This window comes from Nipponia nippon, unplaced genomic scaffold (genome assembly GCF_047370975.1).
Source record: "Nipponia nippon isolate SJK-2023a ecotype South Korea unplaced genomic scaffold, ASM4737097v1 scaffold_3, whole genome shotgun sequence".
NCBI lineage: Eukaryota > Metazoa > Chordata > Aves > Pelecaniformes > Threskiornithidae > Nipponia > Nipponia nippon.
The window spans coordinates 78,488,594-78,506,219 of NW_028262347.1; the positions used below are offsets into that span (position 1 = coordinate 78,488,594).

Below are 17,626 nucleotides of genomic sequence, written 5' to 3' on the forward strand. Positions count from 1 at the left end.
CCCATCCATAAACGTAATTATTCCTTGAAATACTGACTTTAACTTACACGTGAAGTACAGCTTATATCTTGTTTTCCACACTTGGTTCCTAGAGATAGATATCAATTCATATTCTAAGAAAAAGTATCCTTGTGGTAGGGAGAGGGCTGCCCTAGGAATTAGGTGAAAGATGTTCTTAAATGGCAGGTGGTACAAAGTAACGCAGGGATTGACTATACAGAGTCCTTTGTTGTTGACAAGTCCCAAAAGATAAACTAGGGTAAACATAGGCAGTTGAGATACTGACATTGTACTGGTGGGCCAGAATAGCGCGTTAGATGAAGCGATAGCAAGAGCAGCAGCAAGTCTCAGATGTCCTGGTAAACTGGGGGAGAAATACAGCTGTTGAAGTGTGGGTGCTCTCAGTCACTTGTGCACGCACCAGTCCAGATTTGTCCCCCTCCTACCACAGCATCACCATTCTCTACCCCAAGACCCATGCTGGCTGTGCTAAATCACAGCCACTGATAAAATATAAGCATGGACTAGAATTTGTGCAAGAACTACCTTAACTGTGACCACAAGTTTCCAATATACAGAATTTCATACAGCACACAGAATTGGATGACGCAGTAGGCACTTCTCTGTTCTCACCTTTATTCCCTAGCTGTATGTAAGCTACAGAATAGAGTTTCATTAAAGCAATGGATATATCAGAAACCACTGGCACAGTAGAACTATATTCCCACACAGCATAATTGAGGCTGCAAGAAAAGTGGCAGGTTGTCCTTCATAAATATTTTAAAATTAAACTGTAGAAAAGTCTGACTTACACTCATTTTGTGAACTTTAAAGATGACTATTTCTACCACTACACCTACATATGCTCCCACACAAAATACTGTACTAATTTACAGCAAAAGAACACAGAGGATTATATCCTGACTGAGACTTATACCTTGAAACACAATAGAAACAGTTATATTCAGAGATGCAGAAAGTGCAGAGCAGAAAGATATATTGGGGGGGGCAGGAATAAATTCACAAAACCCACAAAAACTGGGGTTGTGAGGAGAGTTTCAGCTCTGTTGTTGCAGCTAGGAAGGGCAACAGACAAAGGAGAGTCATGCCCCACGATACGGCCAAACCTTGGTTAACATAAATCAGAATTCAGACTAATATGTTTCAGACTAATTCAGGCTAATATATTTCATGTATGGACTTATATCTGATTGTCTAGATTTAAAATATTACATGAAATGGGGAAAATGTGGGTCATAAAGATTAAGCAGGATTTTTCCATTCTTCCACACTGTTTTTTGTTTACAATACACCTTCCATCGCTCTAGATTAATTTACTTTTGGGTTACTATTTGCATCCTTAGCTTTCTGGAGAGTAAATTACAGATTCAACATGATGTTTAGGCAAAAATAGGGCTTTAAAAAAAGTCTTCTCTAGGGTGTCTGCATGTTTGTGTCCTGAGCTGCACAAATAAAGCCAGTAAAGAAGTCAGCAGGAGTTTTTCCAATAACATTAGCTACATTACTCCCTCCAGCCAAACCTCCAAACCAAAATGCCCAGGACATTGCAGCTTGGTCTCCCCACTTCCCCATCTCTTTTGGGATTCATGGGATTTTTAACCTCTGTCCTTCCAGGTCCACCACAGACAGGCTGGAAGGCTTTGAGGAAGCCACCTCACTGGGGGATGCTTCCATTTCCCAATTTATAAAATGCAAATAATTATATTGCCTTCATGTGCCACAGACCAATAAGGAAAAGTACATTAAAAAAAAAAAAACAAACCAACAAGTTGTTATAATTAGGAGAAATTTCCCATGCACAGCTGTTGGCTAAAAGAAATGACAGAAATCTTACCTGCTACATCTCACTAGTCCCAGTTAAAACCATCTAATATTCATGCCCTTAGAGCTAAGTTGGTTCCAGAAAAATCCATCGAGGCAGTAGCCTTGGGCTTCTACCCCAAGATCAAAAACACCACCGCCACATAACTCAAAACGATGACCTAGTATAAGTTCACTTTCCCAATTTAAATATGTTCAGAAAGAATTGACAAGAGAGCGTAGTCCCAGCAGGATTTTACACTCGAGCCGGTACTCTCTGTCCTCCTACAGCTGGTAGAAAACTGGAATCAGGAGCTCCGACTAATCTGGGGAAAACAAAGTCAGGTGCCCACACCTGCTCTGGATCACAGTGGTGCTGCAGGTGATAAAGTTGGGCACAGTATTAATTGCCACAGCACTATGGCTAAATACCCTCCATAGCATCATCTGTGCAAGGCTATACCTTGTTTTCTATCTACCACGTAACAGGGGCCAGTGTTAAGGTCTGCTGCACACAACACTCAGGATATTCCTTCAAGCTGCTGGTGGGGACGTACAATTTGAGCGTGGCCATGGTGTGCAAAGTAGTGCTGAATGAAACCAGGATCAAACGGATCATCTTGTTTGATTTGCTGCAGGTTCCTCCAAGGCAGTAATTCCCTCCAGCCCCCACTGAACAGGAGTTTTAGGCTTGGGGCACTCAGCTGCATCGGGTAGTCAGAGACTGAATCAGAAAGGAAAAGAAAAAATTACCAAATAAAAGTTTCCCGCAGACGTTAAGGGCTGCCTGCTCCTGCTCCCTGCAAAACTGCTTTCCCTGTAGCCATCTAGTGGAAGGCAACCGAAATGCTCCCAATTCGGAAAAAAATAGAGAGGGTTATTTCAGGCATTCAAAAGACCTCGGTATAAATACCTGATAAATCAAAAGGAATAGCCACCTCGCTGAAAGTCTTCCTAAAGCATAATTTTCAGTTACACAGGAGCAGTTTTATTAGGCAACCTCCTGTCTTTAAGAAAAGATAATAGAGGATCCTCAAATGTAATGGGTTGATCTCTCCTGTCAGGTTGGTTCTACTTTGATATAACTGTTCTGCATTAGACAAGTTTGTTTCTGATTACATGAAGGTAAATGAGATGGGAATTGGGCCTATTAAGTGTATATATAGCTGCTTCCCTAAGCAGTCTATTTTTTCAAAACCAGGGCTTGCTTATTTGAGAGAGGTTAAACAAATAATAGAAAAACTAACTCACTGCCTGAAGAAACCCGGTTTTACTCTCACCGTCAGCACTGCCACAGGTGACCCCAAAGGATCAACATTTCACTGCAGCTGTGAGCAGATGTGTACTGCTCCATTTGGTAAAATATCTTGGGGGAAAATTCCAACTCCTTTATAAGCTGGAATGCAGGACGCACTATGCCAGCTTAATAAGGAAACCATGAGGGACAAATAAGACATTTCTTCAGCTACTGTAGCAACTGAGGAGGCAAAACAGAGTCAGGCTGCACTCTATACCAGACAAATCTCTCTGGTTTTCCATGTATTAATAAAAAGAGAATGCAGAACTGTACTACCTGTCCTTTCTCCCCGGTTCCTTCTTCACTCCAATACTTTCATTTTAACTGCCAGCTGGGTTCACAAGAAACAAGTTACTCTGAAAGACTGAGGGATGCTTTAGTGAAGGGCAGCAGTGGTGACTGAATTTTAATTCTGCTCCTGACTTCCACTCGCTTTCCAGACTACAGCAATTTAGAGCCATATTCCTCCCTCAGTTTCTCCACCTGTAAAACAAGAGAAATGGCAGGGTGAAAAAACACTAGAAGTTGGGATTCTTTTACTGCAAGGTTAGTCTCATCATGTAAGTTTTGATATTAACAACGGTGTCCAGCTGAAATACTTCCTCTGTAAGAGAAATGCTCATGAGTAATCATCTCTTCCTGGGTTACCCGATTTACAAGTGCTGTGAACTCTAATGGTTTCACACCTAGCTCTGGGTTATGCCGATGCATTGATTAAATGACAAGAAAATCTGGTTTAACATTCGCCAAGCATTTTAAGGGTAAAAGACACCAATAAGCTGCAAACTGAGTAGTATTGGATCTATGCAGAGCTGAACTGGAAAGGTGAAATTACCAGCATTGCCAGTATTTTCAAATCGCAACGTTGGATAAAAACACACACCTGATTCCTCATGTTGAAAAGTATCTTTCTGACTGATGTCAGCAGAGCAAGAGGGTAAGAAATGTGTATGAAGGGTTCCGACTGGGGAGCGGGAGGATCACCCTGAGCTAGGCTGCTGTATTCTGAGTTCCCTCTTACTCCATGGAAAGCTGAGATAACTGGACAGACTTCGGTTGTCTGAAGGGCAAGTTACTGTCTAGGCTAAGTTGGGACTGTAGAATTTGTCCTTGTGTGGCTGGCTTTTATTTGTGATTTGAGCTCTTTTTTGCCTCCACAATAGTCCCATAATAGAAACAAACAATTACAGACTCTGAGTTATTCTAGGCTTTTGGTCACATTTTTCCTAGAAACACAAAGGTCTCATTTTTTATTTTTCTGAATTCCCAGGGTTTACTTGCACAACTCCCATTAATATTGATGGGAGTTAGATATCTTAAAAATCCCAATGCACACAAAAAAGAATAGACTCCTAAGTGAATGTCTATTATAAAATGACAAAGAGCTGTAGTCTTTGCAAAAGCCGGCAAAGAGTATTCTTCTGTTTAATGCTCTAATAAGTGTCCTATTATCCATTTAGTTCAATTACACTGAATGAGTCTGGTTTTTCCAAAGCCTTTCACTTTGTCACAGTGAGTACTGGGAGGCTGACAAGAAAGATGAGGCACTGCTGGCTCTTGGGTAGCTACGCTGATCTCTCACTATACCTCAATGAGAACCAGGATCCACTCGCTAGCAGAAAGGAAACAGGCACGACAATGGCCCCCAGTAGAGCCCTCGAGGTACAAATCTGACAATGATCCCATTGTAAACCTCTTATCATCAAAGTGTTTTTATTCTCATCCATTACCCAATCTTTAGGGGCTCAGACTTAGAAAACAAGGAGGAAATGGCTCCCTTCTGAACTGCTCAGAAGAATATAAGACCGCGCTGAACAATTTAAGCCGAGAGCTACACGGGTTTTGATATGCTGCTTAATTCTCAGAAATTGGTTTTGTTGTTTTTCCACATCAGCGACTTTTTCTTTGAAGAGACACCCATTTTCTTTTTAGGAGAAACCCTCCATGGTGCCACAGAATGGGACACAAATACACAGTGCTTTCAAGTGGAGAAAGTATACAGAGATATCTCAACTGCCAGCGACACCATCACGAGTTAAGTTAATCTCATCCTATCAAAAGGGTCAATATTTGAAAATAATGGATGCAAAATAATGACAGACTTCAAAGAGATTTCATAGCATTTTAGCATATACTATATATTTAAAGGTGGAGTTTATATGTAGACTTCTGTTTTATCCCACCTTGTCTTTTACATTTCATCGTTTTAGCAATTCATCCAACATGCAGAAAGACTGGTAGCAGAAATCTTTATATATATATATATATATATATATATGTATATATTCCATTCAGTAAATAATGCAGTTTCTTAAGTTACTGAAACACATATGTATGCAATGGAGTGTCATTGCTCCACAGAAGCCCCTATAATATATTGGGTAATAACACATTTTAAAAATTGGCTACATTTTTTTTTATGGGTACACCATAACAGTAAGTTGTGAGGCATTACAGCATGTCTGGTAAACCATAAGCAATTGAAAAATTATATTGGTAAACACACACATACATAAAGATATATGCATACATATATGTGTGTGTATATATATATAACCTAATACGGTTATTTGAATCTATTGCAGGGATTGGATTAGAGGGTCAGACAGATTCCTTTTCTTTCCACCATTCTGGATTGGGGTCCTGTCAAATCATTGCTCATTTCCATCTACTGAAACTTTGTAAGAGGAAGGGCAGTTGGCATCTTGATCCCTCCTGTCTCTGTCTTAGTTCTGAGTTCTTCTTCCTAGACGGGTGATGCTACTCAGGTGAAAAAAAGCTCTGTCAGCCCCACGTGGAAACACTTCTCCCTCTGTCAGGCACACCTGACCCCTAGCACCCTGTCCCTAATCTAAAATAATAGATAATAATTAGACAATAATCTAAAAGCTAGAGACTCAAAAAAAAGTTAAAACTTTTTTTAAGTAAACAAGTTTATCAATGAGGGCTAAAATAACACACAGAAGTATGTCAAGATTGAAACAAAAAAGCAAAACCCCCAAAACCATCAGCAGAATTTTAAATACCATCCCAAGTTTGGATAGCTATAAAGACGTGTCAGGAGGACACTTTCGTGCGTTAAAAAAAAGTGTTTATCAGGAGACTCAACTCACTGAATATTGAAATCAATGCAAAGACTACCACTGTCATTGTATTGTATTGATCTGAAAATGAATTGCTGTCTCACTGTTGTGTATTTAAAAGTTCATCTTTCCCGATGTGTATTGGCCATGTCAAAATCCTGATTTTCAGAATAAATATATTTGTCCAGCTTCATATTCCTTTTATTTTTTTTCCAGTACCTACTAAGAGTAGGTAACGATACCTTGTTATAATATATTCTTCATAATACTTTTAGCTGATTAAAAGAAAGAAATAGGCCTTAAATACAGTATATCAATAAAATCAAAAGACCAAAGGCCCACTGGTCTTATCAGCCTGGACAAGGATTATCAAGCAATAACTGACATTGGTTAGAATTGAATTTATACTTACATATGTTTGGATTAAAACTTTGAATTTCCTTTTCTTTCTTTCATCTTCCAGGAGGGATTGTACTAGTGGTATTTATTACCAGCAAGTTGTGAAAAATATCAGAAGTATTTTAGGAACATGTGCTGAAATTAGGATTCATTTTGTTTCCTTGAAATCTCATTTTCTTCCACTTTTCCATAAAGGTCTCAATAGTCCACTAAGAGAGCAAAAATAATGCAATACTGACCTGGGCTTCTTAATACATATCATACAAGGCAATCAAGGATGCCACTGAAACAAGCAACTTTCAAGTGACCCTTGATTTGTCATGAATTTGAAAAAACGAGTCAAACAATTTTGGTTAACAAACAAGCAAAACCACCACAACATATTTTTGAACAATATTCTGACAGACTAAAGGTAAATGACCTGCCAGAAGAGTTTTTCAAAGCTCTTGTTAACATGGATTTATATGCAGGCAAAATTGCTTTGGTAAAACTGCAACTCGTTTCCCAGCTTAACTTCAGTATCGTTATTTGCTGAAAGAAATAGAGATCCAGAAATTAAATTCTGGATCTCAATTTGGACTCAAATTAAAAACAAACAAACAAGAATTGGGGAAAGTTTATAGAAATAGATGTAATGTGTTTAGAAATAGATTTAATGATTTAACACCCCTGATACTCCATGCCAATTTTTCAGAGGCTTTAGAGGACAGATAGGAATAAAGGCTTACTCATACATAGTCTTTGAACAAATGCAATGCCAGACCCAATTTGCTGTTCCCTAAAAGATGTTTTAAATAACTGCAAAAGGCAAATTTAACTACGGTTACACCAGGGATGAACTCAGCCCATTGTTTTCTTTCCTGGAGGCTATGACATTGAGTAATTATTAGAACGTTCCTTATTGTCAATGTTTGAAGGGAATAAATGATTAGGCACAAGTGTTTACCTGAGCACCATTTATTGATCGGTTGGCTTCCAAATCATCTTTGGCAGAACACCATTTCCAGTTTTTCAGTATGCAGCTGAACACTAGTTCTACATACAAGCCTCTTCTGGCTACGCCTTTGGAGCCTGCAGGTCTCACAGCATCACAAATATATTTTGAATAGGCTTTGCAAGCTTGTACTTGGTATGGTCAGAATTGTATCTAAGATTTCATATAATTTAGAGCTTTAACATTCCAACAAACAGTGGCTATTAGCCACATAATGCCCACAGTTCCAGTCTCATGAAAATGTGATGTGCCATCAGTGCACAGGCTGAGCGACTGTATAAACTTTATGCGCCACATGAGAATTTCTGGCTGAATGGAAGAACTTGGACAGCCTCTGAAAGGTGCCTCACCGCTGGGGATTCAGGCTGTCCAACAGGCTCCAGCAAACAACTGTCTCTTGGTGGTTCCCCTTAGTCTAGAACAGTGAATGCTAAAAGAAATGAGGCAATTTAAATGCTTTTTCACCTTTAGGGTACTAATAACACGTCTGCCCCTTCTCTCTTTCCTCCTCAGTGCCCCCTCCTTAATTTTATCATGAAACAAATTAATGACATTTTAAATATTGTGGGCAGGAGCTCCCCCCAGTAACACCCGCTGCCATTAGGACATCGCAGCCCACCTGCCTGCACTAGGATCTGGTGAAGCTCTTGCTGCCATTTGCACTTACTTCCAATTTTTCAGTTTGCACGTGGATGGTTCACCCTAAATCCAGAAACACCTAACTGCATGCGTTGTTGCTGTATTCCTGGAAGTTTTACCATCTGTCCTCTTGTTATGTAATCCCTTTGACATTCCCTTTAAAAATGCAGTAAAATAGGGCTAGCATAAAAGAGGCAGCTGTAACATAGGGAAAGACACTATCTCACTCCATGTCCGTCTTCCCTGTGGAGGAAAAAAGAGGGTCAAATTCTACTGCTACTCTTGTAGCGCACTCATGTACGCCTGAAGATTGTCACCTGGCCCTCTGGCAGGGAGAGAAGTAAAAATTATCATATATAATTTTTGTCTCCTAGAAAGGAAAAGTTTGGAAGAAGTCTCTCCAGTGTGAAAGGTTGATATGCCATAGCCACAGATATGCCACCATACGCAAGCAACCTTGATGATCTGCCCTAAAAAAAAACCACGTAGCACCCACTTTGCTGTGTTACGGGGGCTTTCAGCAAGTAAAGTATCTGCCGGGAGCCAGAAAAACCTTGATGTCTGGGACAGCACAGTACAATTATAACCTCATCCTGAGCTTATAACATTCCTTTCCACCATCCCACTGCAAGGATGAAAAGGGTCTCCTTCATGCATTGCTGTGTGGCTTCTTGAAAGAAGTGTTTTGTATTTTAGAGATTAGCCCACACTTGATGCTATGGTACAGGAGTTGCCATGGGAGGTACTTGTTATAGCAAATCCTTCCACCCAAGTGCTAACAGCACAAAATTGATTTGCTCTAAATATCTTACCAACTCTCCGAAAGAAGCTGAAGCTCTCTTTAATGAAGTAACATGATTATCAGTACACAGTATTACAGAAAAATGGTAAGTAATAGAAAAAATCAAATTATAGTAATGGGATACTTAAATCATTCTTTACATCTGTTCCCAGAGCAGTTGTGGGAAAAGCTGCAGAAAATGGCTGCTCTTCTTCGGCCAGTGGATTTGCTTTTGTTTGGTTAATTAATGAAGTTAAAAGTTTACTTGGGAAATTACTGTCGTGTTTGAGGGAAGATCCTATTTCATAAGGGCAGTTACAGCATGGTTATACTGAGGATACGAAGTGAGAGACCCTGGGATTTCTAAAATAAAAGTGCTTCTTTTTCAGACAGGGGAAAATAACTTTCCTCTGTTAAGAGACAACATAATGTAACCCATAAATCTATACACTTTACTCTACAGGCAAAGGACCCAGCTGTGAGCCAGGCTGCGGATACTTTCTATCCAAGGAGTACCCAGAAAATTGGCAATAGTACATAGAAGATCTTGTCTTTAAACCTTCTAGGACAGGACAAATAGAAAGAAAGCAGCATTTAACAGATTTCATGTCATCATTATATTATTGCTTAATCTTTGTATAGGTACATAGATGGCCATCTGATTACATATTTCCAGGTAGAAAAATGACCACCACAATTTCAGATGATAAAATGGCCAGGATCCCATATAATACCTTGTGTATTGGCAACATGCTCCCCGAGCTAGCCAAAAGCTAGCAGGAATAGCCACAGCATAATTACCATCTGATGAAGACACAAGCCCTAGCCTGTTCACTTACAGTTTTGGCCTCTAAGATGATGACTGAAAAGTTGTGATCACGTTGTTTGTTCTCAACTTCAGATCCAAGGCCTGGGTCCATTTTCCTTAATATGCTAGACCTGTTATTCCACAAGAAAAAAAAACAAAAAAACATTTTTTTTTTCTTCTGGTCATGCAGCTCCGTGGTGGTACAGTACAACACATAAAAAAACTAGCAACTATGGAAATTTTTCTTGTGTTTGGACTAGTGAAATTTGCATTGGTAGGAAACATATTCCCTACACAAAACTCCCTGTGGCTTTCAAACCTGCTTGTGGACTGATGAGGCACACTGCCAATGCCTTTGAAAATTTCACATTTGCTGCAAAAATATAACATTTTTCAGCAGTTTATTGTGGGATATTTCCTTAAGGGAAAAAATGTCATAAATAGCATTCTGGAAGAAACACCTTGCCTTGAGACAGGGTGTTTATCAAAACATAATGGAACCTCTGAGCAGTCCTTTCTCACTGGCACTCAGCTACACCTACCAGAGTAAGAACCAGATTAGTCAATAACCTTGAAGTTTGCATAAGCTGCAAAGGACATAAAGTCAATTTTTAAATATCAGTTATTGTGATACTGTATTATATAAGGTAATCAGAATGTTTAAGACATTTGTATGTTCATTTAATTAATGACAGACTGGCTAGAAAGCTGACTTAAACTATTCATTGGTTTCAAGTAAGCAGCCTCCTGCTACACAGAGTGGAGGATCACTGAAAGATGTTTGCGCTTACCTTAGAAGATGCTGCTTTCAAGACGTGACTAAATACATTTCTTTTCTGGAAATGGCAGATCTGATGACTACGGAATTAGCATTCACTCCTGTTCTACCTCTTGTTTATTCCTCTCAACATTGCTTCATCAGTTTTAGAGGTTATTGCCACTTCAGTAGTTTTGAGGCTGCGCTCTAGGCCAGGTCTGGAGAAAGATCTACCTGAAAATAATTCCTAGGGAGAAAATCATAACTATACTGAAATAAGATCAAGCCCTGACAGTGGAGTAATATACGTAATAATCTCCAGCCTGTGACAGACTATGAGCAATGTTAACACAGCTGGTTTTGCCAATCTGGGAGCAAAGTGATCCAAAAGAACAGCAACAGTTAAAAAATGAAGACAGACTAAAATAATCTCCCTAAAGAAATTCCACAGCGAATAAAGTGCATTGATTCCACTGTAAGACCTGAAGAAGCAAAACTGTGACTCGGTACTACAGGGCAAAGGCCTTAGGGTAAGAAAGACAGGCATATAGCTCTTTTACTGCGTTAAAATGCCTTTCTCTTGTGTTCTGTTCTCTTCCGGCTATAAAGATTAAATATGTTGGTTTAAAGAAGCTGTTGGGCACTTGAGTACAAACTCTGGAGGTTTTCTGATCTGCGGGATGCTGAACTCAGAGAGGGAGAGAATCCGCGGGCTCCATGCTTTAACACCTGAAGTCCTGGCCTCCTCGTTATAGGGATGCGTGGAGACAGCAACGTTAAACAAAATGAAAGGTTTTGCCTTCAAAATATTCAGTACATATTTCAGCTATGGTTCAATACAGACAGCCCCCCTAGCATTAATGATCCCTTTGGTTGGTATTAAATCTCCTTTAATCTTCACGAATACACAGAAAATTCAAAGCATTTGCAATCCCAAGTGCACTGTGCGTAATATTTTTAGCAAGCTTATTTAAGTTGCCATGCACTTCACACAGGGATGAGTGACCAAACTCAGGTGACCACTGTCGGAGACGTCTTCCTTCTTGGCTCACAAAAAGCAGCTGGCTGTAGAAAACGTAGCTTTCTGTGGACAGGCAAAACTGGTGGGTCAGTCAGCCATATGCAGCAGCTACTAACGTATAGATTACCCCTCTCTCTTGAGGAAAAAGCAGCATCAAGAGTCCTTTAGAAATAAGTATATTTCAGGACTGATGTAGAAATGTTAATAATGGACAATACAGCTAAGAAGAGGCTTTTTATTAAAGCCTATTATTTGGTTTAGTGAAAAGAATAGCTTAACTGCTGTTCAGTCTGTTTCCCCCCTGAAGAGCATATTATTTCAAGTATTTCTAGGTGTGAAATGAGGGCTTTATTATCTTGGATTTTGAAAAATAAAAGATGAGAACAAATCATAATGTTTCCTGACATTTTTTCTATACTTGAATCACAAGGACTTAAAAAATATCTTGTACAATAGCTCTGAGTACCATTTTCTTAGAATATTTGATTCTGATAAAAGCAAATTGCAGTTTCAAGTAATTCAGACATTAAATGTAGCCCCCTTAAATGTTGATCCTCTTAGAGTCCTCGTTTTAACATTTATTTCAAAGTTATTTTCCAAAAATGCTTTTTTTTTTTTCCCAAAGAACGCTGAAGTTTATCGTTTGTCTTATTGCTGACACTCATTAATTATACACACTGTAATGAATCTTCAACTAGCTCAGCTACCAAAAAAGCGTCTCTCCTCTCTTGGGGAGAGGCAATGGAATCACATCATATCTACTGTACAGGAAAAGTGGTCTCATTGCTATGGATGACAGATGGAGAAAAAGGTGACAGATTTTGCAGCCAACCTTATCTTAATTATCTTTAATTCAGATGAAGTCTATTCATAGTGTAGCTCACATTTATTAAGATAAGAACACAAATGTAATGGCTGCAAACCAAGCAAAGCAAAGCCATAGTATCAGGCTTTCTTCCTGGCTGGTGTTAAATGAGCTCACTGCAGTGGAAAGCTCCAGTTAGTCAATAATGTTTTTCAGAAAGATGATAGAGCACAATTTATGAGAGTACATGATATAAGCTCCCTCATATTTTGCATCTGGTTTAAACGTCTCTGATGGTAAGAAAAAGGTTACTCTTAGGAGTACAGTAATTGCCAGTAACAAGGTGTGAGTTGGTATTCTTTTACATAATGATAGCATGTCAAACTTTCTGTCATCTCTTCTCTATAATGGAAATTTGCAATGATATCTCCTTGCCAAGAGAGACAAACAAGCAGAGAAGTTAGGAAAGTAGTACTCGAATGACTTTTACTTGCGAAGATAACAATCAAAACACATATCATTCATACTAAATTTAGCATCAATGTTTTCCCATCCCATAAATACTTTAGAGATGTCAAATCTCTCCCCATTCTTCAGGAGGGCAAATAGGAGGACTTCTGAATAAACAAAAGAGCCACAAACTGACTTTTAAAGTCAGCATAATGAAATGACAATAAAAAAGAGATATAAAGTGTGCACCTCGGCCATCACCCAGCCATGCTAGTACAAAACACACTGACCACAGTGATGTGTCTGACAAGCCAATAAATGAAATTATTAACTTTTTCATCACTGTTTGTTGGCTCCTTGGGCTATCATGTCATATGCAAAATTAAGAAACTACTTTATGTTAATGAATTTAGAAAAAAAGCACTGCTCAGTAAAGGGGAAAAAGGCCCACAGTGCTAAGAAGTTGTACACAACAAACACAGAGCACAGCGGTGATGATGTGTGTGGTGGGTTGACCCTGGATGAACGCCAGGTGCCCACCAAAGCCACTCTATCACTCCCCTCCTCAGCTGGACAGGGGAGAGAAAATACAACGAAAGGCTCATGGGTCGAGACCAGGGCAGGGAGAGATCATTCAGCAATTACCGTCATGGGCAAAACAGGCTCGACTTGGGGAAAAACTTGAAACACTGCAACGGGTTGCCCAGAGAGGTGGTAGATGCCCCATCCTTGGAAACATTCAAGGCCAGGCTGGATGGGGCTCTGAGCAACCTGATCTAGTTTTAGATGTCCCTGCCAACTGCAAGGGGGTGGACTAGATGGCCTTTAAAGGTCCCTTCCGTCCCAAAGCATTCTGTGATTCATTCTATGAAATTAATTTAATTTATGGCAAATCAAATCAGAGCAGGGTAATGAGAAAGAAAAAACAAACCTTAGAACACCTTCCCCCCACCCCTCCCTTCTTCCTGAGCTCAATTTCACTCCCGATTTCTCTACCTCTTCCCGTTGAGTGGCACAGGGGGACAGGGAATGGGGGTTGCAGTCAGTTCATCACACGTTGTCTCTGTCGCTCCTTCCTCCCCAGGGGGAGGACTCCTCACACTCTTCCCCTGCTCCAGCATGGGGTCCCTCCCATGGGAGACAGTCCTCCATGAACTTCTCCAACATGAGTCCTTCCCACAGGCTGCAGTTCTTCACGAACTGCTCCAGCGTGGGTCCTTTGCACAGTGTGCAGTCCTTCAGGAACAGACTGCTCCAGCGTGGGTCCCCCGCGGGGTCACAAGCCCTGCCAGCAAACCTGCTCCAGCCTGGGCTCCTCTCTCCACAGGGCCACAGGTCCTGCCAGGAGCCTGCTCCAGCGCGGGCTTCCCACAGGGTCACAGCCTCCTTTGGGCATTCCCCTGCTTCAGCGTGGGGTCCTCCATGGGCTGCAGGTGGCGATCTGCTCCACTGTTGACCTCCACGGGCTGCAGGGGGACAGCCTGCCTTACTGTGGTCTTCACCAGGGGCTGCAGGGGAATCTCTGCTCCAGAGCCTGGAGCACCTCCTCCCCCTCTTTCTTCGCTGACCTGGGTGTCTGCAGGGCTGTTCCTCTCACATATTCTCATTCCTCTCCTCTGGTTGCTGTTGCGCAGCAGGTTTTTTCCCCTTCTTAAATATATCCCAGAGGCGCTACCACCGTTGCTGATGGGCTCAGCCTTGGCCAGTGGCAGGTCCTTCTGGGAGCCAGCTGGCATTGGCTCTATCGGACAGAGGGGAAGCTTCTAGCAGCTTCTCACAGAAGCCACCCCTGTAGCCCCGCCGCTACCAAAACCTTGCCATGCAAACCAAATACAACGTGAGAGGTACCAGGGATCCTTCTAGGCAGATGCCTTCCAGGTAAATGGCTACTTAGAGCAGCCGTGACTTGCTGCCTATGTGGAAAGCATGAGCTCACCGAAGAAGAGCAGGGGAGAGGAAGGGGAGGACAGTCTGCCTTCAGCTGCTCCTCCCGTTTCTGGCACAGGAGAGGGAGACAGCCATATGTGCTAATTCATCTTTGTCCTCCCTCCTCAGTCTTCAACCAGATTAGGGCTTTCAGCACAAGTGAGATGGAAGTGGGGGCAGACAGAGCAGAACCAAATGTCTGTGCACATTCAGATCCTACATTAGGATGTGAAGAGATAACAGGGTCTCTGAATCATGGAGATAGTTAAGGGGAATGGACTGGGAGAGAAGATCCTGTATCTGCAACTTGCTTTGCACAGTATGGCCATCTACAATCAAAGGTCATGGACCAATGAAGTATAACGATGGCCACCATGAAGACCCTTTATAAGCAGGTTGCAGCCCTCAAACTATACTGGAAAAAAGAAACCTCTCTGTCTACAGACTTTCACAGCCCTGCTAGGATCACTTTTCCCACCTCTCTTCTCCACAGCCCAAGCAACCTACTTCAGGCCTCCCCATTACTTCCACCAAGCCATGACCACAGAAATGACCTTTGCTGCTGCCAGCAATGGGATCTCACAAGCTACCTTGCCCCTTACCCTGAGGGTGGTAGAACTTCATTTTACCTATACTGCTCAGAAACACTGAACTTGTTGCTTACTTGTGTAGCAAAGTTTTTCCTCAAATGCTTGTCATTGAGAAGAAAGACATTTCAAATAGGTACTATAAGAGAGACAGCCATGAAGAACACTGTTTTCAATGATGTGGTGGTCAGTTTAAAAAAACAGTGGTCACTGTTTACATATAGACTAGGAAAGGTAACGCTGAAAATCAAAACCAGCCAGCAGTTCAGTATACACAATAACCAGCAAATTATTACTTGAATAAAATAGGAGATTTCTCAGAACCGAGAGAAGACCCACAAATCATACCCACACAACCAATACATCTGTACTCAATAGGATGCCTCCCATAAGGAGGAACTACTCGCACGAGTAGGGTATGCAAGATCACTGTTGACCTACCAAATCAATAAACATGTAGCTTACTGCAGAAAATACCATCAGCTACTAACAGTAAGGAAAAATGAGGCAGTGGAAGGTTGTGTTGCTTAAGGACTATACTGTTGGCAACAAAAAAAGGCATTATATAGGGCTGTTACAGCTACATCCAGTATACGAAAAAGGTAAATGCTCAGATGCATTTAAAACTAAAATACGTTCAGAACTCCACCAGGGCTGAGTATTGTTATCATTCATGTTTTCTACTTACAATACAATGTATGCATATTTCTTGTAGACAAGGCCTGGGGGAAGAGAGAATTCAAATGAGATATGCCATAGTTTGGCTGTCTGATTCAGCCTGATTAGACTTTCATATATTCAGGAAGATTTACAAATGGATTGTGTGCCTTTATTTTGAAAACATCCTTGTCTACATGACAATCAGCAAATCCACAACTGCTGCCCTTTCAAGGACACTTGTCCTGAGCACAGGAAGGTGCAAAAAATATTGATAATGGAGTTCAAAATCTTTCTAGTTTCCCTAAAGGAGGAAACGAAAGACAGTCTGGAGGGTTTGAAGAACCACAGCTAAATATTAAACATCTATTCTGTTGGCTTTGAAAATGGATTCTGTTATAAATACATAACCACAAGCAAACATTCACCTTTGCAATTTTTTTCTCTATCATCTCCCTTGCAACATTATCTGTATTCTCCTTATAATATAATTCCATGTCTTTCTGTAGCCTTCACGTTTCGCGTAACTTTACATCCCCTTCACATCAGCAGCCACTGACAAGCTCTAGGATCTTTAGGTCCATCCTCAAGAGCAACAGTGGGGCTGGTGTGGACCATGGTGCAAGGCAGGCAGGAAAGACCCTCGACAAACCATGTTCACTGCCACCCTGGGTGCCTCGCATCAGCGTGTGCCGTAAGCCTGTGAGCTGCTGCCTAGTTTTCTTTTCCTCACTAGGCAATAGTTATCGCTCTGTCCTCTTACTGATAGCTGAGCTGCAGCCACGAAGGTTTGTTCTGTGTTCCTCTTTCTCACTGAACCATTTATTCTTTGCCCCATTATAATCTGTCTAAATCCTGCCAGAAAATGTGCTGCCTCACTCTCACTTCTCTTAATAACTTCACTTTTATTTGCCCCTTCTTCTTAACTCGGTCACCTGTCTCAGCACTTGAGATGTGTGCTTCACACTTGGCACCTGGGCCCCGAAAGGTGCCAAGTGGCAGGGCACCATGCCGGCCGGTGGCTCCCTGGGAGCTGGGGGCAGCAGGGGCTCCCCATGGGGGAGCAGGGCAGGCTGGTGGGGGAGCCAGGGACAGTCCCAGCCCCGGACATGGGGGGGACATGGACATGGGGACAGGACAGGAGGCTGGCAGAGCCGCAGGTCGGCACTGCTGCAGGGTCGCTGGGGCAGGGACCGACAGCTCTGGGCTGGGCTGAAATGGGGCCTGGGGCTGCAGGCAGGGGTGGGAGGGGGTCCCAGGTGGGGCTGGGCAGGGACAGTAAGGTCTATCAGTGCCACCAGGGCCCCGACATTGCCCCTCAGGCAGTTCATTTGTACTGTCCAAGTCACTGGGACACAGAAAATCCCATACCGTGTTGGGATGGGCTAAGACTGGCTAATATTTCAGCTGCTTTTACATGCTAATATGCCTTACATCCTTGCTCTTAAGCAAGATACATCCACAGAATCCTGCATACTCTAGTAACATCCTCAATAGATATTTCTTTCAAAACTCTCATGTTATAATATACATGCTTCATAGAAAAACTTTAAGGAGAAAAAAAAATTTAAAAAAAGAAGCTAATTGATGAGAAAACTGCT

The 17,626-nt window shown here is 41.5% G+C and overlaps 1 long non-coding RNA gene across 1 annotated transcript in view; it reads right to left on the minus strand.

Annotated features, from left to right (window-relative positions):
* Positions 1-703: 703 nt before the first annotated feature.
* LOC148054715 (uncharacterized) overlaps positions 704-17,626 on the minus strand; it is a 34,395-nt gene continuing 17,472 nt past the window's right edge. The window contains exons 2-5 of the long non-coding RNA XR_015706298.1: positions 10,614-10,826; positions 9,854-9,953; positions 3,395-3,601; positions 704-2,545 (exon numbers count right to left, since the gene is read on the minus strand). This is a non-coding gene — a long non-coding RNA (uncharacterized LOC148054715). The remainder of the gene's footprint in view (positions 2,546-3,394; positions 3,602-9,853; positions 9,954-10,613; positions 10,827-17,626) is intronic.